General features: G+C 42.9%; 1 protein-coding gene across 1 annotated transcript in view; it reads right to left on the bottom strand.

Annotated features, from left to right (window-relative positions):
- The window catches only part of ddah1 (dimethylarginine dimethylaminohydrolase 1), a 143570-nt gene that overhangs the window by 115488 nt on the left and 754 nt on the right, over positions 1 to 27328 (bottom strand). The gene's annotated exons all lie outside the window — the stretch shown is intronic.

The following is a 27328-nucleotide window of genomic DNA, read 5'->3' as shown; positions in this document are numbered from 1 at the left end:
AAAGAGCAGCAGTGAAATAACAATAGCGAGACTATATACAGGGGGGAACCAATACAGAGTCAATGTGCGGGGGCACATGGTTATTTGAGGTAGTATGTACATGTACAGTGGGGCAAAAAAGTATTTAGTCAGCCACCAATTGTGCAAGTTCTCCCACTTAAAAAGATGAGAGGCCTGTAATTTTCATCATAGGTACACTTCAACTATGACAGACAAAATGAGGAAAAAAATCCAGAAAATCACATTGTAGGATTTTTTATGAATTTATTTGCAAATTATGGTGGGTTTCACGACTGTCTTGGTGTGCTTGGACCATGTTAGTTTGTTGGTGATGTGGACACAAGCTCTCAACCTGCTCCACAGCAGCCCTGTCAATGAGAATGGGGGCATGCTCGGTCCTCTTTTTCCTGTAGTCTACAATCATCTCCTTTGTCTTGATCACGATGAGGGAGAGGTTGTTGTCCTGGCACCAAACAGCCAGGTCTCTGACCTCCTCCCTATAGGCTGTCTCGTCGTTGATCAGCAAACTTAATGATGATGTTGGAGTCGTGCCTGGCCGTGCAGTCATGAGTGAACAGGGAGTACAGGAGTGGGCTGAGAACACAGCCCTGAGGGGCCCCTGTGTTGAGGATCAGCGTGGCTGATGTGTAGTTACCTACCCTTACCACCACTGGGGTGGCCCGTCAGGAAGTCCAGAATCCAGTTGCAGAGGGAGGCGTTTGGTCCCAGGATCCTTCGGCTATTGATGAGCTTTAAGGGCACTATGGTGTTGAACGCTGAGCTGTAGTTAATGAAAAGCATTCTCACATAGACGTTCCTTTTGTCCAGGTGGGAAAGGGCAGTGTGGAGTGCAATGGAGATTGCACCATCTGTGGATCTGTTGGGGCGGTATGCAAATTGGAATGGGTCTAGGGTTTCTGGGATGATGGTGTTGATGTGAGCCATGACCAGCCTTTCAAAGCACTTCATGGCTACAGACGTGAGTGCTACAGGTCGGTAGTCATTTAGGCAGGTTACCTTAGTGTTCTTGGGCACAGGGACTATGGTGGTCTGCATAAAACATGTTGGTATTACAGACTCAGACAGGGAGAGGTAGAAAATGTCAGTGAAGTCACTTGCCAGTTGGTCAGCGCATGCTCCGAGTACACATCCTGGTAATCCGTCTGGCCCTGCGACCTTTTAAACGGGTCAACATTCACAGGTCTTACTCACATTGGCTGCGGAGTGCATGATCACACAGTTGTCCGGAACAGCTGGTGCTCTCATGCATGTTTCAGTGTTATTTGCCTCGAAGCAAGCATAGAAGTTATTTAGCTCGTCTGGTAGGTTTGTGTCACTGGGCAGCTCTCGGCTGTGATTCCCTTTATAGTCCAATGGTTTGCGAGCCTTGCCACATCCGACGAGCATCAGAACCGGTCTAGTATGATTCAATCTTAGTCCTGTATTGACGCTTTGCCTGTTTGATGGTTCGTCAGAGGGCATAGCGTGATTTCTTATAAGCTTCCGGGTTAGAGTTCCGCTCCTTGAAAGCGGCAGCTCTAGCCTTTAGCTCAGTGTGGATGCTGCCTGTATTCCATGGCTTCTGGTTGGTGTATATACGTGCGGTCACTGTGGGGACAATGTCATCGATGCAATTATTGATGTGGTGTACTCCTCAATGCCATCGGAGGAATCTCAGAACATATTCCAGTCTGTGCTAGCAAAACAGTCCTGTAGCTTAGCATCTTCTTCATCTGACCACTTTTTTATTGATCTAGTCACTGGTGCTTCCTGCTTTAATTGTTGCTTGTAAGCAGGAATCAGGAGGATAGAATTATGGTCAGATTATGGCCAAATGGAGGGCGAGGGAGAGCTTTGTATGTGGAGTGTGTGGAGTATAGGTGGTCCAAAGGTATTTTTCCTCTGGTTGCACATTTAACATGCTGATAGAAATTTGGAAAAAAATATTTAAGTTTCCCTGCATGAAAGTCCCCGGCTACTCTGGTGAGGCGGCGCTCCTAGTTTATCGTAGAATATAGCTCATTCAATGCTGTCTTAGTGCCAGTCTCTGACTGTGGATGTATGTAAACAGCTAAAAAGAATACAGATGAAAACTCTCTCGGTAGGTAGTGTGGTCTACAGCTTATCATGAGATACTCGAGCAATAGCTTTAGATTTCCTTACATATCGTGAACCAGCTGTTGTTTACAAAAATACATAGATCGCTGCCCCTTGTCTTACCAGACGCCACTGTTCTATCCTGCCGGTACATCGTATAACCAGCCAGCACTATGTTGATGTTGTCATCGTTCAGCCATGACTCCGTGAAGCATAAGATGTTAGTTTTTTATGTCCTTTTGGTAGTTTAACCTTCCGCATAACTCTACGATTTTATTGTCCAAAGACTGCACGTTTGCTAGCAGAATGGAGGGAAGTGGGGGTTTATCCGATCGCCAGCAAATTCTCAGAAGGCAGCTGGACCTTCGGCCCCTCTTTCGCCGCCTCCTCTTCACGCAGATCACGGGGTTCGTGGCCTGTTCCCGAGGAAGTAGCGTATCCTTCGCGTCGGGCTCGTCAGAGTCATGAAAGGAAAAAGACGATTCTGCTAGTCCGTGGTGAGGTATCGCAGTCCTGATGTCTAGAAGTTATTTTCGGTCATACGAGATGGTAGTGGCAACATTATGTACAAAATATGTACAAAAAATAAGTTGCAAACAACACAAATAAGCAAACAAAAAAACACAATCGGCTGGGGGCACGTAAAACGTCTGCCATCTTCTCCGGTGCCATCTTATAATGGTTGAGTCTTACTCTATGGCTGACAAATTCTGTGCTCTGTCTTATCAATAAATTAAGTTCCGTCTTAACTTTGGAAAGAGTAATAACTACCTGGTCTTAAAAAAGAGTGTTTGTTGAGAATGCTCTAATGCAGTAAACAACATCTTTCATTGTGATTCATTCAACCCAGTTGCAAATGCAGTTGCATTATTTTTTAAATTAAAACCTTTTGGTGGCATTCCACAGAATTCAGTGATCATCGACTGGATTTGTATTGATCATTATGAATTAATTTAGTTACATTTTAAATTGATCACAGAATGTATGATTTCGTAGTAATGAAACGTTGAAACGCCATCTTGTGTCTCTTTTAGTAGATTCTAATATTGGAAGTTGGCGTAAGCGTGATGTCAGACAAGCTCAGACGAGCCTTGATTGAGTGTGGATTGTAGTTAGTAGATTTGTCTCGCATGTCCAAAATGGCATTCATGTTTGTTCCAATAACCAGATGGAATTCAGTTCATTCTAACAATATCCTGTTCAGAGAATCAAAAAAACATAAGATCATATGGATTTGGAGTGTGCACAATTTTCTTTCCATTATGAAAAATGTAAAGAAAAGTGATTCTGCCTTCTTGGTCTTCACCTTTAACAAAGACTGTGATTTTGAGTTTCTTATGTATCATTATACTTACACATTTAGTTATGTTTGGAGCTGATGAAAAAGCAGCCAGTTCTGTATTCTATGTGTGTCCGTGTGAAGCAGGTGTGTTTCTTGGAGCATTGCAGAAGACTTTTGATACAATGTTAGTTTAGCCAGGTGCCTTGAACTCAGACCTGGGATCAGATAGTATTTGAAATCTTACAATGATGAAGTACTTGATGAAGTACTTGAGGGAGGCAGCAGCTCAGCCCATTGAGCCCATTCACTCTGTGTTCTGTTCCTGTCAGAAGACTTTTGATACATCTGCAAATGGTTAGTGTCTTTTCTTAGGAAGTTGGGCCTAAATCGTGTTAGCCGCTAATGCTAATTGCTAGAGGAATATGTTAGCTACATGAAGTAGCTAAGAAAAAACATTCAGTGTAGCCAAAGTGTCAGGTCTACTCTCGCTCGCTCCCTCCAACACTCGATGTCGCCGGCCTACTAACCACCGGTCCTGGCAACCCATTAGTAGCACACCTGGCAACCTTCATTACGCACGCCTGCGCCTCACCATTAGGCACAACTGGACATCATCACCTCCCTGATTACTCCTTATTCTAGCGCTCCATTGTTGTCACTCATCATGCCATATTGGTTCTGTTGTCATGTCAGACACTTCTCTTGTTTTGTATCGCTCCATGTTCCTTTATATTCTTCCTGACTCCCTGCGTCTCCATTATACAAATATTATAGGGTCTCCTAGGAAACACAACACTTTGGTTCCTACAATGTCAAAACTCCTCCTGGCATTTTCAAACACTGTATTCAAAGTGCCCACTATTATATTCTAACTATAGAATTAGAATAATCATTCTCTTTCGATGATTCCAACAGTTCACCCAAGTGAATACAATTGCAAAATGTTGTTAAAAATAAGGCCTAAATTGCTTGCCCATATTGTGCAGCCCTACGTGGCAGTGTGGAAATGACCACAAATGAGTGCAGGAAATGCATACATTTATGAAAAGGCTGAAACATTTTTAGGGTTGAATTGAACAGTATAAAACAAACAGAATGGAGAAAGACCCATTGAAATCACGTAGAAGGTGTGTTGGCACCCTAGAGTCACACACTACTCATAAAGCACATTTAGAACTTTTATTATTAAAAAACATAAAATACCGTCAAATTGTGTAAAAAAAAATGTATACAGTGATATGCTATTTTGGCCATCTCACCCAGCCCTAATGTGTGTATGTACATGCTAATCCTCAAAAATGAGTGTTCAAATTCCTAGCACAGGGTTAAATCAGACATCTTTCTGCTGTAATACTGACTGGCATGGTTGAGCACAGTACAGGGAGCTTAGTTAGTGGCCCAGTCAGGCCTACAGGTCTATTCATAGCCCTGATCTGTGTTGAAGCAGATGTTGGGTTGGAGGTGCTGTGCTGGGATCCACAGGCGGGTTAACCTCAGGGGACTTGTTCATGTTGGCTTAATGTTGGCATGTAAACACCAAACTCAGCCCTGTGAGTAATGGGGGTGAAGAGTTTATTAAAGGTTCCATGTCTCAGAGAGAATGTGCTGCTTAGTACTATGGACCACACCGACTGGAACTGACCTGTCAAATTACAGTGCTTCTTACAAGGAATGTGAAAGAATGTTCAGAAGTGAGTGCAATCAGCACTTCAATATCTTTGAATAGATGTTCTGTGTGAATGAAACGGTCTTGTATTGAAAGGTTCATGATTTTGTAGTGATACAGAGAAATATTCATTTTTAGCTGGTAGAGATGTCTTAATTTGCAATGGCTTGTCTCTCTAATAAAGCAGTGATGGGTGACAACAACAATCATGTCACAATAAACACTGGGTCATTAAATTGATTTAGTTTAGAGTATGAGCACTGCATATTGTATAGGCAGCTCTGCCTCAGTAGTCCATCCAGTTGTTTGATGGCTACTCTGCCTGCACACAAACACTGTCAATTCTCCTCGATCAGCTATTCATTGGAGGAACATGCTGCAAGGCATACAAACCCACAACAACCAATTGAATACCTGACAGCTTTACTCTAGTCTAGATATATGCCACTGTTTCTTTCTTTCTCATATCTAATATACTCAAAAAAGCACACAATAAATATGAATTTCCTTTTCATACCTAGTAAACTGTCCTCCCAAGAGAAAAACAAAAGCACTGCATTAAGTGACTGTCCCTAAAAAACAACAACTCCCCTTCAAAACAGCCTACGTGGCAACAATATGAATCAGAAACATGTATTCTATTGTCACAGTTGACTACAAAGTGTAAACATTACAATTATGTCAACAAATCATGCCCCATTTTGCCAAACTCCACATGCAACTCTGCCCACTTCGGTACCCTTCATTGAATGGAGCTCCGTTGTTTCATCACTCTCAACGCATTCAAAGGTCACGGCCGTTTGAGACTGAAAAGCCCTAGCTATACGGATTGACCAACTCTAGTTTGCATGCCCTTCCAAATATCTTGCGGAATAGGTGGTTGGAATTTATTGGTCCCCAGTGGTGGGGAGTATACTGGTAGCGAGACCATAGACTGCTGATTATGTATCTGGTTATGTATATTTTGATAATCATTATCACTATCATTGCTAGCATAGCTAACGTTAAGTAGATACGTAACTAGCTAGCTACAGCAGTACAACTCGGATTTGGTACTTATTTGGATAACATTTCAAAAGAATGCAAATAATTAGTAGGAAAAACTTTTATCATGATTGTGATGTTGAGCGATTGACTTTAGATGCAGTATAACTTTCGCCAGCAAACTAAGATTGAGGGGACCACCGTATTTTAGCTAGCTAACATTAGCATTGCTAGCGATTTTAGACAAACTTTTCTCGCAACAGTAATGGCAACATTGCCATCTCTATGAAGTCAATTTTACAATATCATAATATGGCAACGTTGTTTCCTACTAATTATTTTCCTACTATAACACTGTCATTGTGTTTCGTCGATGGGGAGAAAATTATTAGGTAGGTTTAGTCTGACCTGTTCAAACTTCAACAAAGTATATGTTTGTGTGTCGGATATCACATATCCCTAACTGCCATTGTTAATTGAACAGTAACTGTGTGTGTATGTGTTCACAGATGCATGAGATGCAGAGAGAACTGGCACTCAATACATCCACTCAACACGTGATTACTAATAATACAGTACAGCACAAATGTCCAGTAATAGCAAAACCCTTTTCATTCCATGTGTCACTGACTAAATTTGTCTCAACTCTGCCTATTTCTACAGATGGACTGGAGAAGCTTTTGCCAGACAACAGCCTCATTCGTTTGATCGGGAGACCATCACTGAGTAGGTTTTATCTGAGCTGTTCAAACTTCAACATAGTACCTGTTTGTGTGTCAGATATTACCCATCCTAACTGCCACTGGTAATAGAACATTGACTATGTGTTCAGAGAAACATGTATGGAGCCAGCACATGGAGACTTGCAAGATGATGTGATGTCGAGATTGACAAATGGACTTGATACTGATGTCTCTGAATGGAGAGAGATCTGGCACTCGGCCTTAACATTTGACTTGTATTGTCTTTTTTATTATTCAATTGAATGGTATCAGTCAATATGGGGAGGGAGAAACACTGTGTATTCTGCACCAGGATCAGGGAACTCTTGTTGTATATGGGACACCGCACAGAAAGGTATGACTAGGGCTGTTGCGGTGACGGTATTACCGCCACACTAGGCTACCCTGCCGCCCCAGTTAACTACACATGGTTGATGATATTACTAGGTTAACTAGCTTGTCCTGCGCTGCATACAATCGATGCGGTGCCTGTTAATTTATCATTGAATCATAACCTACTTTTCCGAACGGGTATTTTAACAAGAGCATTCGCGAAGAAAGCACTGTCGTTGCACCAGTGTGTACCTAGTAGCCTAGTGGGTAGCCTAGTGGTTAGAGCGTTGGACAAGTAACCGAAAGGTTGCAAGTTCATATCCCTGAGCTGACAAGGCACAAATCTGTCGTTCCGCCCCTGAACAGGCAGTTAACCCACTGTTCCTAGGCCGTCATTGAAAATAAGAATTTGTTCTTAACTGACTTGCCTAGTTAAATAAAGGTAAAATAAAAAAAATCTATGCCTTTCTTAAAATCAATACACAAGTATATATTTTTAAACCTGCATATTTAGTTAATATTGCCTGCTAACATGAATTTCTTTTAACTAGGGAAATTGTGTCACTTCTCTTGCGTTCTGTGCAACAGAGTCAGGGTATATGCAGCAGTTTGGGCTGCCTGGCTCGTTGCGAACTGTGTCAAGACTATTTCTTCCTAACAAAGACAGCCAACTTCGCCAAACGGGATGATTTAACAAAAGCGCATTTGCAAAAAAGCACAATCATTGCACAAATGTACCTAACCATAAACATCAATGTCTTCCTTAAAATCAATACACAGAAGTATATTTTATTAAACCTGCATATTTAGTTTAAAGAAATACAGGTTAGCAGGCAATATTAAACTAGGGAAATTGTGTTACTTCTCTTGCGTTCATTGCACGCAACCGTAAGGCTCTCCAGAGGGTAGTGAGGTCTGCACAACGCATCACCGGGGGCAAACTACCTGCCCTCCAGGACACCTACACCACCCGATGTCACAAGAAGGCCATAAAGATCATCAAGGACAACAACCACCCGAGCCACTGCCTGTTCACCCCGCTATCATCCAGAAGGCGAGGTCAGTACAGGTGCATCAAAGCTGGGACTGAGAGACTGAGAAACAGCTTCTATCTCAAGGCCATCAGACTGTTAAACAGCCACCACTAACATTGAGTGGCTGCTGCCAAGACACTGACTCAACTCCAGCCACTTTAATAATGGGAATTGATGGGAAATTATGTAAAATATATCACTAGCCACTTTAAACAATGCTACCTAATATAATGTTTACATACCCTACATTATTCATCTCATATGTATACGTATATACTGTACTCTATATCATCTACTGCATCTTTATGTAATACATGTATCACTAGCCACTTTAACTATGCCACTTTGATTACATACTCATCTCATATGTATATACTGTACTCAATACCAGCATTTCGCTACACTCGCATTAACATCTGCTAACCATGTGTATGTGACAAATAAAATTTGATTTGATTTGATATATGCAACAGTTTGGGCCGCCTGGCTCGTTGCGAACTAATTTGCCAGAATTTTACGTAATTATGACATAACACTGAAGGTTGTGCAATGTAACAGGAATATTTAGACTTGGATGGATGACACCTGTTAGATAAAATATGGAACGGTTCAGTATTTCACTGAAAGAATAAACATTTTGTTTTCGAAATGATAGTTTCTGGATTCAACCATATTAATGACCAAAGGCTCGTATTTCTGTAAGCATTCATTCTAACAGCACTTTTGTGTGTTTGACAGGCATTGCGCTGTTTATGACTTCAAGCCTATCAACTCCCGAGATTAGACTGGTATAACCGATGTGAAAAGGCTAGCTAGTTAGCGGGGTGCGCATTAATAGCGTTTCAATCGGTGACGTCACACGCTCTGAGACTTGGAGTAGTTGATCCCCTTGCTTTACAAGGGCCGCGGCTTTTGTGGAGCGATGGGTAACGATGCTTCGAGGGTGGCTGTTGTCGATGTGTTCCTGGTTCGAGCCCAGTTAGGGGCGAGGAGAGGGACGGAAGCTATACTGTTACACTGGCAATACTAAAGTGCCTATAAGAACATCCAATAGTCAAAGGTAAACGAAATACAAATGTTATAGAGAGAAATAGTCCTTTAATTCCTAGAATAACTACAACCTAAAACTTAACTGGGAATATTGAAGACTCATGTTAAAAGGAACCACCAGCTTTCATATGTTCTCATGTTCTGAGCAAGGAACTTAAACGTTAGCTTTCTTACATAGCACATATTGCACTTTTACTTTCTTCTCCAACACTTTGTTTTTGCATTATTTAAACCAAATTGAACATTTATTGATGATTTATTTGAGGCTAAATTGATTTTATTGATGTATTACAGTGGGGCAAAAAAGTATTTAGTCAGCCACCAATTGTGCAAGTTCTCCCACTTAAAAAGATGAGAGAGGCCTGTCATTTTCATCATAGGTACACTTCAACTATGACAGACAAAATGAGAAGAAAATCCAGAAAATCACATTGTAGGATTTTTAATGAATTTATTTGCAAATTATGGTGGAAAATAAGTATTTGGTCACCTACAAACAAGCAAGATTTCTGGCTCTCACAGACCTGTAATTCTTCTTTAAGAGGCTCCTCTGTCCTCCACTCGTTACCTGTATTAATGGCACCTGTTTGAAACTTGTTATCAGTATAAAAGACACCTGTCCACAAACTCAAACAGTCACACTCCAAACTCCACTATGGCCAAGCTGTCAAAGGACACCAGAAACAAAATTGTAGACCTGCACCAGACTGGGAAGACTGAATCTGCAATAGGTAAGCAGCTTGGTTTGAAGAAATCAACTGTGGGAGCAATTATTAGGAAATGGAAGACATACAAGACCACTGATCTCCCTCGATCTGGGGCTCCACGCAAGATCTCACCCCGTGGGGTCAAAATGATCACAAGAACAGTGAGCAAAAATCCCAGAACTACATGGGGGGACCTAGTGAATGACCTGCAGAGAGCTGGGACCAAAGTAACAAAGCCTACCATCAGTAACACACTACGCCGCCAGGGACTCAAATCCTGCAGTGCCAAACGTGTCCCCCTGCTTAAGCCAGTACATGCCCAGGCCCGTCTGAAGTTTGCTAGAGAGCGTTTGGATGATCCAGAAGAAGATTGGGAGAATGTCATATGGTCAGATGAAACCAAAATATAACTTTTTGGTAAAAACTCACCTCGTCGTGTTTGGAGGACAAAGAATGCTGAGTTGCATCCAAAGAACACCAAACCTACTGTGAAGCATGGGGGTGGAAACATCATGCTTTGGGGCTGTTTTTCTGCAAAGGGACCAGGACGACTGATCCGTGTAAAGGAAAGAATGAATGGGGCCTTGTATCGTGAGATTTTGACTGAAAACCTCCTTCCATCAGCAAGGGCATTGAAGATGAAACGTGGCTGGGTCTTTCAGCATGACAATGATCCCAAACACACCTCCGGGCAACGAAAGAGTGGCTTCGTAAGAAGCATTTCAAGGTCCTGGAGTGGCCTAACCAGTCTCCAGATCTCATCCCCATAGAAAATCTTTGGAGGGAGTTGAAAGTCTGTGTTGCCCAGCAACAGCCCCAAAACATCACTGCTCTTATAGGAGATCTGCATGGAGGAATGGGCCAAAATACCAGCAACAGTGTGTGAAAACCTTGTGAAGACTTACAGAAAACGTTTGACCTCTGTCATTGCCAACAAAGGGTATATAACAAAATATTGAGATAAACTTTTGTTATTGACCAAATACTTATTTTCCACCATAATTTGCAAATAAATTCATTAAAAATCCTACTATCCTTTCTGGATTTTTTTTTTCATTTTGTCTGTCATAGTTGAAGTGTACCTATGATGAAAATTACAGGCCTCTCTCATCTTTTTAAGTGGGAGAACTTGCACAATTGGTGGCTGACTAAATACTTTTTTGCCCCACAGTTTTTTTGCCCCATACAGTTAAAATAAGTGTTCATTCAGTATTGTTGTAATTGTCATTATTACAAATGCATTTTTTTATATTTATTTTTTTATTTCAAATCGGCCGATTAATCGGTCCTCCAATAATCGGTATGGGCGTTGAAAAATCATAATCGGTCGACTTCTATTCTGTTTTTCTGAAATTCCTTTTCTTCATAACGTGTCTTTAGATCTGACTAAAATAAATAATGCATTTATTGTGATGGTGTAAATTAAATTTATTTATTATAATTTTTTTAATGTAGACATTCCAAAGGCGCACATCAGTGGCTTGTTTGCAGCTTCTATGCTGCAAACAATGTTCATTAATGGTCAGTTAATGACAAAATGTCATGACTGCCACAGTCCTAGACCGTATGACCACTCTGACATGTTTGCCAAGGTATCCCATTACCACCAAACAAAATGTCATGACTGCCACAGCCACAGCCCTAGACCGTATGACCACTCTGACATGTTTGCCAAGGTATCCCCTGGGGCGGCAGGTAGCCTATTGGTTAGAGCGTTGGACTAGTAACCGGAAGGTTGCATGTTCAAATCCCGAGCTGACAAGGTACAAATCTGTCGTTCTGCCCCTGAATGACAGCCTGTTCCTAGGCTGTCATTGAAAATAAGAATTTGTTCTTAACTGACTTGCCTAGTTAAATAAAGGTAAAATAAAATAAAAAATTACCACCAAACAAAATGTCATGACTGCCACAGCCCTAGACCGTATGACCACTCTGACATATATGCCAAGGTATCCCATTACCACCAAACAAAATGTCATGACCGCCACAGCCCTAGACCGTATGACCACTCATGACATTTGCACAGTATCTGTGTCGACTGGAAATGACAATGAAAAATGAACACTGCTTCTGTGGTACTATGTAAAGGGTGGTTTATTCTATATGGATCTGTTACTACATTTGAAAGTTATCAAAACACTTAGATTAGAATATGTACATTAATTCTGCAATTGCATTCTTCTCATATTACCTTGTGGGCTACTGACCTATTCAAAGGTAATTTGCTGTTATTTGACTGATGTTGCTGTTGCTGTGATCAGGTCATACTTGTGAATAAGACCCTGGTCTGAATGGGTTTTCCCTGATTAAAGACTAAATAAATAAAAGCTTCCTCTGGCATCTCACCTTATACTGTATCTGCCTGTAGTTATTGAACTCAACCTGCAGGAGGTTTGTTTGTTGTGATTGAGCTGTTTCCAGCTGTGGGCAAGGTTCTGATAGATGGGTGTGTCCAAGAAACACCAACATCAAACCACACCACCAAGCCAACTCACGTTTGGCTTCTGTCATGGCCACCAGCATTTCTTGAGGAGCAAGCCAAAAAACAAGACCAAATCAGCATTTCTTGAGGAGCAAGCCAAAAAACAAGACCAAATCAGCATTTCTTGAGGAGCAAGCCAAAAAACAAGACCAAATCAGTGGGTGCAGTTCCTCTTAACAGAAAATCACCTTCCGGTGTAAAATCCATGGAAATTAAAAACAAAAAACTGTGTTTAAAGTGAGAAGTAGGCATTGGTCTGAAGCTGAAAAATAAAGGAAATTCACATGAGCACTACAATGCCTACTTCACCCATACTCTACCCAGGTTTTCCAGCACAGCTTTGATCTACTACAGTAGCTATGTTGGTTGTATTTCAAACAATGGGTATGCAGGTTGCTTAGCATTCAAACCTTCTCAAACAGCTTACTTCATATTCTTCAGTGAAATAATGGACTTTACAGTGTCTTGCTATTAAAATAATGTATACAGTGCCTTTGGAAAGTATTCATACCCCTTTACTTTTTCCACACTTTGTTACGTTAATAAAGCCTTATTCTAAAATGAATAAAGCATAAATAATCCTCAGCAATCTACACACAATACTCCATATTGGCAATGTGAAAACAGATTTTTAGAAATGTATTCATTCAAAATTATTTATTTATTCAAAATAAAAATATACTTATTCACATAAGTATTCAGACCCTTTGCTATGAAACTTGAAATTGAGCTCAAGTGCATCCTGTTTCCATTGGAGTCCACCTGTGGCAAATTCAATTGATTGGATATGATTTGGAAAGGCACACACCTCTATATAAGGTCCTATAGTTGACAGTGCATGTCAGAGTAAAAACCAAGCTATGAGGTCGAAGGAATTGTCCGTAGAGTTCCGAGACAGGGTTGTGTTGAGGCACAGATCTGGGGAAGGGTACCAAAAAATGTCTGCAGCATTGAAGGTCCCCAAGAACACAGTGGCCTCCATCATTCATAAATGGAAGAAGTTGGGAACCACCAAGACCATTTCTAGAGCTGCCTGAGCAATCGGGGGAGAAGGGCCTTGGTAAGGGAGGTGACCAAGAACCCAATGGTCACTCTGACAGAGTTCCTCTGTAGAGATGGGAGAACCTTCCAGAAACACAACCATTTCTGCAGCACTCCACCAATCAGGTATTTATGGTAGAGTGGCCAGATGGAAGCCACTCCTCAGTAAAAGGCACATGAGCTTTGAGATTGCCAAAAGTCACCTACAGACTCTCAGACCATGAGAAACAAGGTTCTCTGGTCTGATGAAACCAAGATTGAACTCTTTGGCCTGAATGCCAAGCGTCACATCTGGAGGAAACCTGGCACCATCCCTACGGTGAAGCATGGTGGTGGCAGCATCACATCTGGAGGAAACCTGGCACCATCCATATGGTGAAACATGGTGGGGGCAGCATCACGTCTGGAGGAAACCTGGCACCAACCCTACGGTGAAGCATGGTGGTGGCAGCATCACGTCTGGAGGAAACCTGGCATCAACCCTACGGTGAAACATGGTGGTGGCAGCATCATGCAGTGGCGATGTTTTTCAGCGACAGGGACTGGGAGACTAGTCAAAGATTGAGGAAAAGAGGAACAGAGAAATGTACGGAGAGATCCTTGATGAAAACCTGCTCCAGAGCGGTCAGGACCTCAGACTGGGGCAAAGGTTCACCTTCCAACAGGACAACAACCCTAAACACACAGCCAAGACAACGCAGGAGTGGCCTCGGGACAAGTCTCAATGTCCTTGAGTGGCCCAGTCAGAGCCCGGACTTGAACCTGATCGAACATCTCTGGAGAGACGTGAAAATAGCTGTTTTCAGCAACACTCCCCATCCAACATGACAGAGCTTGAGATGATGTTTCAGTTTCAGTTTATTTATTTATTTTTTGCAAAAATGTCTAAAAACCGGTTTTTGCTTTGTCATTATGGGGTACTGTGAATTTGTTGATGAGGGAAAAAAAACTATTTAAAACATTTTAGCATTTGGCCTCCCTTGATTATTTTTTTTAATAAAATAATAGCCAATCAGTGTTGAGCTAAACTGAGTGAGCTCAGCTGTGAATGCTCCTTGCACACCAGAAATAAAGTGTCAATGAAAGCCAGTTTGGATTTGGCTTCACACCAATCACATCACATTAGAAGCTAAACGTCATTGAAAGAAAAGTTGAATTGTTGAATCTCGTTGTGTCGTTGTCCTCCGGTGCCTAGCTAACTAGCTAAAATTGTCCCTTTCCTAAATTAGCCATGGATGGAGATAGGGATTTTGACGTACTTTTTTACATACATTCTCCATATTGGCCAATCATTATAACGGCGATTCTGATCCAACCATAAATTCATACAGATGTTGCTCTCCGGTTTTGTAACGAATTTATTCTGCCACTATATCAAAGGCACATGAACTAACAAGTTATAGAGAAAACAATGCAATTATCACATACAGTAGGTTGTAATATGGCTTCTTTTTTTCCCCTGGCTTCTCTCTTTCCCTCTCTCCCTCTCCCTCTCCCCCTCTCCCACCCCTGGTGACAGTTGACCATGACCTGGTTGCCCTAGGGAGGGGGGAGCTGGGGGGCGAGAGAAGGGCAGAGTGCGTCTATGATCAGGGGTGGTGGTGGAGAGAGATTGGTCTGTTCACATGCACTCTTTACACAACCCTGACAGACACACGGCCCGCAGAAGGGCCCTGTGTTGTATGTCTGTCTTAAAAAAAGACAGTAGGAAGGGTAAGGGAGGGAGAGTGAGTGTAAGAGAGAAAGAGGACCGAGGGAGATGACAGATAGATGATAGATATGAGATAGCAAGACAATGTGGCAGAGAAAGACAAAAAATACAAACAGACCTTCTCCAACCTCAACCAGTGTAGACCACAGCAGGTTAAACGAGTCTTTATGGTAGAGTGGCCAGATGGAAGCGACTCCTCAGTAAAAGGCACATGAGAGCCCGCTTTGAGTTTGCCAAAAGGCACCTACAGACTCTCAGACCATGAGAAACAAGGTTAGGAATGTGTCAGTCAGTTGTGGAAACCAAGACAACTTGACCCTGCCTGTCCAATATCTATTGTAGCTGCTGGGTTCAAGACACTCCCCCTCACTAGCTCTGTGATGGTCATGGATGACAGTAGTTGGCCAACCAAATAACCTCAGTCACCGTAATAACCGCTTTTAAGGTGCACATTTCACCTCTCCTCAGCTTCTGACTGCATGTGCTGCCATATAAATAGAATGAATAGAACGGAGTTCCCCATTTAAGTCAATGATGGCATAATACAACACTTTGATTGTTTCAGCAAGGAGCTACAAAGTTTCATCACATTTTTAAGAGTTTATGTTACCGCAAAAACGGACTCAACCGCACGAATGCCCGGACGTCTCATTTTCAGTCAGCTGTTTGCCACCTCCCTCCAAAAAACAAAATGTTTATGACGGTTATTTTATTTTCCTGATGGTCTTCATCAATAACCGTCAGTTACATGGTTATATGGTATTGTGCCAGCCCTACCCCATCCCCTCCTGTCCCACCTCCTTCAGACACGGTTGTCAAGGCCCCCAGAAGAAAACCAGGTCAATTCCGTACAGGATGTCTTACAAAACTAGAGAGCGGCGGGAAATCTGTATCTGCAGTCTGTCTTGTCAAAACAGGGCCTCTGTGCAGTCTGGAGCTGGGGCTGAACGCTGGGGCTGAACGCTGAGGCTGAACGCTGGGGCTGAACGCTGGAGCTGAACGCTGAGGCTGAACGCTGGGACTGAACGCTGGGGCTGAACGCTGAACGCTGGGGCTGAACGCTGGAGCTGAACGCTGGGGCTGAACGCTGGGGCTGAACGCTGGGGCTGAACGCTGGGGCTGAACGCTGAGGCTGAACGCTGGGGCTGAACGCTGGTGCTGAGCGCTGGGGCTGGTTCGGGTAAATGGTGCTGTGAGGGATGACCGAGGAAGAAAGCAGGATAAGGTGGGGATAAATAAACTATAAAGAGCTCCTGAGCCTAAATATTAGGTCTGGAGAAGTGGGCTTAGATATTGTGTCTGTGGAGAAGAGGCAGACTTCCTCTGTCCATCCTCTTCCTGAAGTACAACCTCAGTGGTATTATGGCTGTGTTATGACTGAGGTTGTTGTGGTCTATTCAGTTGAATATTAAACGGGTACTAACCTGCTATTAAAAGGTCACTGTCTGGCTCTGGCTACAGGTGTGTCTATTCATGAACTAGGTGAATATGAAAAGAATTGGCACAGAACTATCACAAAGGTATATAAACAGCTATATAAGCATATATAAGGGGCGGTAGGTAGCCAAGTGGTTAGAGTGTTGGGCCAGTAACAAAGGTTGCTGGATCAAATCCCTGAACTGGCAAGGTCCAAATCTGTCGTTCTGCCCCTGAACAAGGCAGTTAACCCACTGTCCCTAGGCTGTCATTGTAAATAAGAATTTGTTCTTAAGTGACTTGCCTAGTTAAATTTTTTAAATATAAACACCTATATAAACAGCTATATAAACAACACTATGTCACATCCCCCAATATGTTACAAATCACAGGATATAAACCCATCATAACAACTATCCCATGAATCTTATCAGAGTGAGTAATCACATGGTTAGCCTTATTAAGTTATATGTTATGAGCTGTATTCAAGGGATACTTCAAGATGTTGGCAACAAGGCCCTTTATCTACTTCCCCAGAGTCAGATGAACTCATGGATATCATTTGTATGTCTCTGCATGCAGTTTGAAGGAAGTAGCCAATTAACGCTAGCACAAGTGCTAACTAGTATTAGCACAATGACTGGAAGTCTCTGGTAACTGCTAGCGTGCAATGACTGGAACTCTATGGTATAGACTTCATCTAGAGGTTGAAAGAAACTAACACCTGTTTAGGAGAGGTGCTGGCTAGCGGAGTAGAACACCTGTTTAGGAGAGGTGCTGGCTAGCGGAGTAGAACACCTGTTTAGGAGAGGTGCTGGCTAGCGGAGTAGAACACCTGTTTAGGCGAGGTGCTGGCAAGAGGAGTAGAACACCTGTTTAGGCGAGGCGCTGGCTAGCAGAGTAGAACACCTGTTTAGACGAGGCGCTGGCTAGCGGAGTAGAACACCTGTTTAGGAGAGGTGCTGGCTAGCGGAGTAGAACACCTGTTTAGACGAGGCGTGGCTAGCAGAGTAGAACACCTGTTTAGACGAGGCGCTGGCTAGCGGAGTAGAACACCTGTTTAGGGGCAGTGCTGGCTAGCAGAGTAGAACACCTGTTTAGGTAAGGTGCTAGCTAGCAGAGTAGAACACCTGTTTAGGTAAGGTGCTGGCTAGCAGAGTAGAACACCTGTTTAGGCGAGGTGCTGGCTAGCAGAGTAGAACACCTGTTTAGGCGAGGTGCTGGCTAGCAGAGTAGAACACCTGTTTAGACGAGGTGCTGGCTAGCGGAGTAGAACACCTGTTTAGGAGAGGTGCTGGCTAGCAGAGTAGAACACCTGTTTAGGTAAGGTGCTGGCTAGCAGAGTAGAACACCTGTTTAGACGAGGTGCTGGCTAGCGGAGTAGAACACCTGTTTAAGTGAGGTGCTGGCTAGCAGAGTAGAACACCTGTTTACTAGCGGAGTAGAACACCTGTTTAAGTGAGGTGCTGGCTAGCAGAGTAGAACACCTGTTTAGGTAAGGTGCTGGCTAGCAGAGTAGAACACCTGTTTAGGCGAGGTGCTGGCAAGAGGAGTAGAACACCTGTTTAGGCGAGGCGCTGGCTAGCAGAGTAGAACACCTGTTTAGACGAGGCGCTGGCTAGCGGGGTAGAACACCTGTTTAGGAGAGGTGCTGGCTAGCGGAGTAGAACACCTGTTTAGACGAGGCGTGGCTAGCAGAGTAGAACACCTGTTTAGACGAGGCGCTGGCTAGCGGAGTAGAACACCTGTTTAGGGGCAGTGCTGGCTAGCAGAGTAGAACACCTGTTTAGGTAAGGTGCTAGCTAGCGGAGTAGAACACCTGTTTAGGTAAGGTGCTGGCTAGCAGAGTAGAACACCTGTTTAGGCGAGGTGCTGGCTAGCAGAGTAGAACACCTGTTTAGGCGAGGTGCTGGCTAGCAGAGTAGAACACCTGTTTAGACGAGGTGCTGGCTAGCGGAGTAGAACACCTGTTTAGGAGAGGTGCTGGCTAGCAGAGTAGAACACCTGTTTAGGTAAGGTGCTGGCTAGCAGAGTAGAACACCTGTTTAGACGAGGTGCTGGCTAGCGGAGTAGAACACCTGTTTAAGTGAGGTGCTGGCTAGCAGAGTAGAACACCTGTTTACTAGCGGAGTAGAACACCTGTTTAAGTGAGGTGCTGGCTAGCAGAGTAGAACACCTGTTTAGGTAAGGTGCTGGCTAGCAGAGTAGAACACCTGTTTAGGCGAGGTGCTGGCTAGCAGAGTAGAACACCTGTTTAGACGAGGTGCTGGCTAGCGGAGTAGAACACCTGTTTAGGAGAGGTGCTGGCTAGCGGAGTAGAACACCTGTTTAGGTAAGGTGCTGGCTAGCGGAGTAGAACACCTGTTTAGGAGAGGTGCTGGCTAGCGGAGTAGAACACCTGTTTAGGAGAGGTGGTGGCTAGTGGAGTAGAACACCTGTTTAGACGAGGTGCTGGCTAGCGGAGTAGAACACCTGTTTAGGTGAGGTGCTAGCTAGTGGAGTAGAACACCTGTTTAGGCGAGGTGCTGGCTAGCGGAGTAGAACACCTGTTTAGGAGAGGTGCTGGCTAGCAGAGTAGAACACCTGTTTAGGTGAGGTGCTGGCTAGAGGAGTAGAAACTACCTCGAACTTCCTAAATACTGGATGCAGAGACAAAAGTCTCGGCAGTGTGTTTACAGGCTTTTAAATTAACTCTGATTTCTCCAGTGAGAATAATGGCAGATAAAGATTGAAGAGGTGGGGATCAGGCTAGTGGAGGGGAGTGTGGACTCCTCTGTCTCCTTAAATGTGAAGAGCTGTAGCCTCAATTGTTAGAGCGACAGCAACAATAACCATCAGAGTGCAGTATTCTGGCTGGGGCAAAGTAGGTGATTGATGACTCAGGCTCATCAGACCGCATCAGGGGAACAGATAAACACTTTAAGAAGACTGGAGGGAGGGGGGACTATTTACCTGACATACAGTTATTGTTGAATGGGGGGGGAGAGAGAGAGGGGGAGAGAGAGAGAGAGAGAGAGAGAGAGAGAGAGAGAGAGAGAGAGAGAGAGAGAGAGAGAGAGAGAGAGAGAGAGAGAGAGAGAGAGAGAGAGAGGAGATCTAGAGAGAGGAGAGAGATAGAAGAGAGAGAGAGGAGAGAGAAGGGAGAGAGACAGAGAGAGTGAGAGAGAGAGATCTAGAGAGAGAGAGCGGAGAGAGGAGAGAGACAGAGAGAGATCTAGAGACAGAGAGAGATCTAGAGAGAGAGAGGAGAGAGAGGAGAGATCTAGAGAGAGAGGAGAGAGAGCGAGAGAGATCTAGAGAGAGAGAGGAGAGAGCGAGAGAGAGAGAGGAGAGAGAGCGAGAGAGATCTAGAGAGAGAGAGGAGAGAGATCTAGAGAGAGAGCAGAGAGAGCGAGAGAGCGAGATAAAGAGTGCGAGAAATTACCATACAACAGACCATATATTCACCCTGCACACCCTAATTGACAACCAAACAAACCAAAACAAAGGCAAAGTCTTCTCATGCTTTGTTCATTTCAAAAAAGCCTTTGACTCAATTTGGCATGAGGGTCTGCTATACAAACGGATGGAAAGTGGTGTTGGGGGTAAAACATACGACATTATAAAATCCATGTACACAAACAACAAGTGTGCGGTTAAAATTGGCAAAAAACACACACATTTCTTCACACAGGGTCGTGGGGTGAGACAGGGATGCAGCTTAAGCCCCACCCTCTTCAACATATATATCAACGAATTGGCGCGGCACTAGAAATGTCTGCAGCACCCGGCCTCACCCTAATAGAATCCGAAGTCAAATGTCTGCTGTTTGCTGATGATCTGGTGCTTCTGTCACCAACCAAGGAGGGCCTACAGCAGCACCTAGATCTTCTGCACAGATTCTGTCAGACCTGGGCCCTGACAGTATATCTCAGTAAGACCAAAATAATGGTGTTCCAAAAAAGGTCCAGTCACCAGGACCACAAATACAAACTCCATCTAGACACTGTTGCCCTAGAGCACACAAAAAACTATACATACCTTGGCCTAAACATCAGCGCCACAAGTAACTTCCACAAAGCTGTGAACGATCTGAGAGACAAGGCAAGAAGGGCATTCTATGCCATCAAAAGGAACATACATTTCAACATACCAATTAGGATTTGGCTAAAAATACTTGAATCAGTCATAGAGCCCATTGCCCTTTATGGTTGTGAGGTCTGGGGTCCGCTCACCAACCAAGACTTCAGAAAATGGGACAAACACCAAATTGAGACTCTGCTCTAAAAGGAAGCGATTCCCAAACCTTCCACAACAAAGCCATCACCTACAGAGAGATGAACCTGGAGAAGAGTCCCCTAAGCAAGCTGGTCCTGGGGCTCTGTTCACAAACACAAACACACCCTACAGAGCCCCAGGACAGCAGCACAATTAGACCCAACCAAATCATGAGAAAACAAAAAGATAATTACTTGAAACATTGGAAAGAATTAACAAAAAAACAGAGCAAACTAGAATGCTATTTGGCCCTACACAGAGAGTACACAGCGGCAGAATACCTGACCACTGTGACTGACCCAAAATTAAGGAAAGCTTTGACTATGTACAGACTCAGTGAGCATAGCCTTGCTATTGAGAAAGGCCGCTGTAGGCAGACATGGCTCTCAAGAGAAGACAGGCTATGTGCTCACTGCCCACAAAATGAGGTGGAAACTGAGCTGCACTTCCTAACCTCCTGCCCAATTTATGACCATATTAGAGAGATATATTTCCCTCAGATTACACAGATCCACAAAGAATTCGAAAACAAATCCAATTTTGAAAAACTCCCATATCTACTGGGTGAAATTCCACAGTGTGCCATCAGAGCAGCAAGATTTGTGACCTGTTGCCACGAGAAAAGGGCAACCAGTGAAGAACACACACCATTGTAAATTCAACCTATATTTATGCTTATTTATTTTATCTTGTGTCCATTTGTACATTGTTAAAACACTGTATATATATATAATGTGACATTTGTAATGTCTTTATTGTTTTGAAACTTCTGTATGTGTAATGTTTACTGTTAATTTGAATTGTTTATTTCACTTTATATATTATCTACCTTTACTTATGAAACAGGCTTTGAAAGGGAATCGCTGTCACGCTTGTGATATTTTGTTTCTGTTGCTGAGAACACATGGAACACAGAACAAGGGAAACCCTTTGTTAGAGGGGACTACATTAAACCAACACAACCCTTGGCCTGTCCATTTGTACATTGTTAAAACACTGTATATATATATAATGTGACATTTGTAATGTCTTTATTGTTTTGAAACTTCTGTATGTGTAATGTTTACTGTTAATTTGAATTGTTTATTTCACTTTATATATTATCTACCTCACTTGCTTTGGCAATGTTAACACATGTTTCCCATGCCAATAAAGCCCTTGAATTGAATTGAATTGAATTGAGAGGAGAGAGGGCGATCTAGAGAGAGAGAGAGAGGAGAGAGGAGAGCGAGAGAGAGAGAGCGAGAGATCTAGAGAGAGCAGAGAGAGAGAGAGAGAGAAAAGGAGAGAGAAAGAGAAAAGGAGAAAGAGAGAGAACGAAAGAACAAATGATATAGTCAGCTACGAGTACAATAACACTTAACCCAAACAACTCTGCTCAGCCTAAACTATCCCAGGTTTGGATAATTGAGCCTCAGTGATCTTTGTACTTCTTTCTTCTCATAAGCTGAGTTAATAAGCTCAGTAAAACAGGAAATTGAGAAGTTCTGAGTGTTACTAGATAAGAGCTTCTCTGAATGATATTCTGCCAACAGCCGCATCACACACTATTCATTTATTAATATTTTTGGCATGGCCTATTATAGTGATAAGGGATTGGAATTTGATTAAGAGTAGATCAGTTTTACTGATAGCTAATGTCTGCTCTCTCTGGCAATTGTTGCCTCCCTGACCTTCAACTGTCACTTCAGTTTTTGTACTAATATGTATAATTAATATGCCAGAGTCAATAAGAGCCTATGAGGACATCTCCTTTGACGAGGCCATTGATGTCAACATGGAAGGTTTCAACTACACACACAAACATACAATCACACACGACACACGCATTCTTGCTCGGGTTGCACACACACACGTACGCATGCACACTCACACTATTCCTTGAGGTCTGAAAGCCACATGAGTAATACAATCCTAATGCACTCATAACTGAGAGTATCCATCAATATCGATCGATAAGGCCCCTGACCAAGAAATCTATCTCAATGTTGCTGCTGCTGCCAGAGCTAATGGTTCAGATAGGACTTCTTAATTAGGCTGGGTTGGACAGGACTTCTTAATTAGGCTGGGTTGGACAGGACTTCTTAATTAGGCTGGGTTGGACAGGACTTCTTAATTAGGCTGGGTTGGACAGGACTTCTTAATTAGGCTGGGTTGGACAGGACTTCTTAATTAGGCTGGGTTGGACAGGACTTCTTAATTAGGCTGGTTTGGACAGGACTTCTTAATTAGACTGGGTTGGACAGGACTTCTTAATTAGGCTGGTTTGGACAGGACTTCTTAATTAGGCTGGGTTGGACAGGACTTCTTAATTAGGCTGGGTTGGACAGGACTTCTTAATTAGGCTGGGTTGGACAGGGCCCAGCCATGCAGACACTTCATATCATTGATATGAAATCTATTGCAGAGGCCTTGAGCTGTGCACTTTTTCTACTCCATCCGATTCAAGGTGAGTTCTTGTGAGGAGATTACAGTACGTTCACAGTGACAACTTCTGGCGTGTTTTAATGAATGAGTTTAAAAACAGTAAAAACACAGTCTAACTTTACTTAGATGCTAATAGAAGGCTATGCTCTTCAGACATCATCATAGTAATCATAACAAACTTTACTTATGAAACAGGCTTTGAAAGGGAATCGCTGTCACGCTTGTGATATTTTGTTTCTGTTGCTGAGAACACATGGAACACAGAACAAGGGAAACCCTTTGTTAGAGGGGACTACATTAAACCAACACAACCCTTGGCCTGTCACACACACACATCAGCTGTTTTACCCACAGACAGGCACACAAGGACACACAACCCTGTGAGAGAAGAGTCAGTGGGAATCCATATCAAACGCAACTTCCATTGCGTAACCAACAGCCAAAACCAACTGAAGGGTAAACTCCACAGTTATACAAGCGCAACAGATGAGATAGTGTGATAATTGTTGCATGGGGAGAGGAAACTTTGCCTGCAGACCTTTACATGCTGGGACAAATGTGTCAAACACTTTCACAATGTTTGAGCTGCACTTGATGTAGTTCGCCCAGATGCCAGTACAATTAAACTATTGTAATAGCCCAAAAAGTGAAAACTCCAAGCTAAATCAAGCATATCTCAATAATCAGATTTGATTTCTATGCATTTGACCCAGGCCTGGTATTGGTGACTTAATGTACCACCTGAATGTCCCGTGGTTTGTTCCAAATGATAAATGTTGAGTAAACCCACCCAGTTCATAACTAACCAGAATTAACAGCTAGGAACCAAAGGTCAATGTCTGTTATCAGAAATCCTGAACTCTGCCAAACAAACACCTTATATTCCTTTTGGACTTCTTTATATACTAAAGGCAGGTGTGAAAGTAAGCCAATGCGGTCCGGCAAAATAAATAGTGGGGGTCCGCCGTACCCGTAAATCACCCGTAAATCACAATAATGAACGATTACACAATTATCTAACATTACTGCATGTCAGCTGCATGAAAAATGTGTGGTACACGCTCTTAAATGTTCTTACAGTGGAGATGAGTGGCTGATACCGAGACACTGTGGAGAGCAATGGATGCACCAATTCAGGCTACAAGTGTAGGCCTAATGACAATAGCAGAAAGTCATTACAGTACACATTTAGGTGTTTTGTAACAGATGAGCAATGTTTGGATACTGAAATTATTTTGAGTGGACAAAAGCGCACGGGTAGCCTACAGGAAGGCTTTTTTGAAGTGATTGTTTTACAAACAGATTTAAACATGACTGGTTGTGCTTACGTTACATTAAAAGGTAATACATGTTAAAAGTTATATGACAAATGTACTAGGACTACCAGGCCCACAGAAATCCTATGAAATGGATAGAGATTCTATAAGTAATTCTATGATTACACCGAGGCTATAAAGAATGTGTGTGCATACATCACCTTGCACACACAGGGAGAACGTAGCGGTAAGAAATTAAATCTACCTTCACACCTGAATAAAGGTACCATTAATCCTTATCTGGAGTAGATTCCATTTGGATTATTAATCTCACATTGACTACCGTAATGGGTTTTATATACCAATTTTACAATGAAATGATATTTGTTGAAGAAGCCTCTGGACTTCACAAGGATAAACCAGATCATACATTCTGCCACTGGTTTAATCTTGGTAAAGATAATCTAAACCTCTGAAGTGAAGAGCATACAGTAGAAATAGCTTCCAACATTGGGTTACATGAGACCAGGATTTATTATCGTATGATCTTTCTGGACTGAACTGGAGGAACCCTTTGGGCGTGGTCCTCATCAGTCTGTTAGTAAAACAAACGTTACGTTCTCTTCTTAGGTCTTTTAAGGATTGCTTACGCAACAAGCAGTCAGTTTATCTCGACAGTGCCTCTCATCAGAGCGCTAATCTATCAAACACATTTTAGGGCAAATCCCTATTACTGATGAAACTGGTAGAAACTGGAAATCTATAGGAAGTCAAGTACATCTAACCAGTATATGTGGCAGTCACAAATGACTAGCTGAGAGAGCTAGGTTCTGGGATACAGAGAAGGATCAGAAGACTGCCGTTTCTTCCCCATCGCCCAGACAATAAAGCTTGGTTAAACCAGTGAATGCTGCGCCCATGGTGTCACACACACACACACACACACACACACACACACACACACACACACACACCTATAGGCTATAATATGAGCTCCTTACTGATGCTGCTGGTGGACTCATTTACCTCTGGGATTCTGAGATCAGAAGACAGAGGCTGGGCCAATTAGAGAGAAAACAGGCTGTTTGTTTGGCATTAGAAAGACAGGAAGAGAATCCACATTAAAGACTGTAGAGGCATGTTAAATAACCCTGAGGTCTAAACAGTAAATGTGTTGCGTGAAAGCGATTGATTCTTCTAACCCAGGTTAGAGGGGATGGCATTTGAAGTTGAACTATACCCTTCTTATGAATGTAACTGTAATCCATCCAGTCTTATTGGTACAACATTTTATTGTGAGAGGCATTGGACAGCTTTTAAACACGTGTATCCAACCCGGGTTGTCCGTGGAGACTAAAAAGCATATTACTGTAGCTCACAGAACACAAAACGCTGGGCTCTGGGAGCTAACACCAGTCTTCAGGTCTATTAACGCAGGGATAGTTCACTCATCCACCTCTGCTAGACTTCACAACCTCTGTAACCCCCAGCAGCTGTTTGATTCAAGTCACGGCACCAATGTGACCAACCATGTATCGATAATACTTAGACTTGGTAGGGCATTACGACTCTTTATGACATGGTCATAAAGACTTCATGAATGCTAAATGTTACATTATCACAAATCTCTAAGCAAACAATACCTTCTCCATTGGATACAGCAATACACCTTTAAAAAAAATGTTACCTTTATTTAACTAGGCAAGTCAGTTAAGAACAAATTCTTATTTACAATGACGGCCTACACCGGCCAAACCCAGACGAGGCTGGGCCAATTGTGCGCCACCCTATGGGACTCCCAATCACAGCCGGTTGTGATATAGCCTGGATTCAAACCAGGGTGTCTGTAGTGACACCTCTTGCACTGAGATACACTGCCTTAGACCGCTGTGCCACTCGGGAGCCCTACATTACACAGAGACACTAGTTAGATCCAAAATAGTCCTGCTGACCAAACCTTTGACCAATACATGTCCTCTATGTGGAGAGCCATCATGATTACCAGGAGGTTTACAGATCTCCCACTGGTGTGGACTGGGCCCATTAGCAGCCCCTGAGCCCAGCAGAGGTGACTGATGCGATACGACATGGGCTTTCACTGAGCCCATCCAACCGTCAAACACGCTGTCACCACACAGACAACATGGAACCACACAGTCAGTCTGCAGCCCACGGTGCCCATAAATACTGTGAATATGTTAAGTCTGTTTATATTCAGTCTTCTTTATTAGGGTACACAATTAAGTAAACAGGCAGTAAAAACCTCCCTGTCCCTAGCCTGCTGTTTGTACATGCATAATTTATTGGTGTAAGGGTATGTAGTTTATAATATGGACATACTCATACCGCATATGGGGAAAAGATTATGAGATTGGACTGACATGCATTGCACTAATCTGCGCCAATAGTTCTATGCCTAGGAATTATGACTGTTTCAATGAATGCATCTATTTTCACTGGTCAGATGATGACATCCACATGCCTCCTCATTACTGAATGTGCTCTAGTACTGTTCGCAAACAGGAAATCACAGACTACAACCTAATATCTGTTGACAGCTCACATCTGACTAGACAGCTGTCAGTATTACCCATATCAAAGGTTATGGTAGAAAACAGTTTTTATAAAGACTCGCATTTTCCATCACACATCATGTAGCTAGAGAACTATGCTCATAATGTACTCTATTGTTATAACAGACAAATGTCGTACTTCTGCCAGGAATCAGGACATACATTAAAACTTAAGTTGGACAGTGGTCCTCGCGTGACCATATCTGGTCGTCTTTCCAGGGCGTTTCCATTCTTATGATGGCTAATCACATATCCCTTCCTTTGTATAGGCTACCGTTACATCGTAGCCA

Source organism: Oncorhynchus kisutch, linkage group LG13 (assembly GCF_002021735.2).
Source record: "Oncorhynchus kisutch isolate 150728-3 linkage group LG13, Okis_V2, whole genome shotgun sequence".
NCBI classification, from domain to species: domain Eukaryota; kingdom Metazoa; phylum Chordata; class Actinopteri; order Salmoniformes; family Salmonidae; genus Oncorhynchus; species Oncorhynchus kisutch.
Note: the sequence above shows the minus strand (reverse complement) of the source record. Positions and strands in the feature narration are given on the sequence as shown.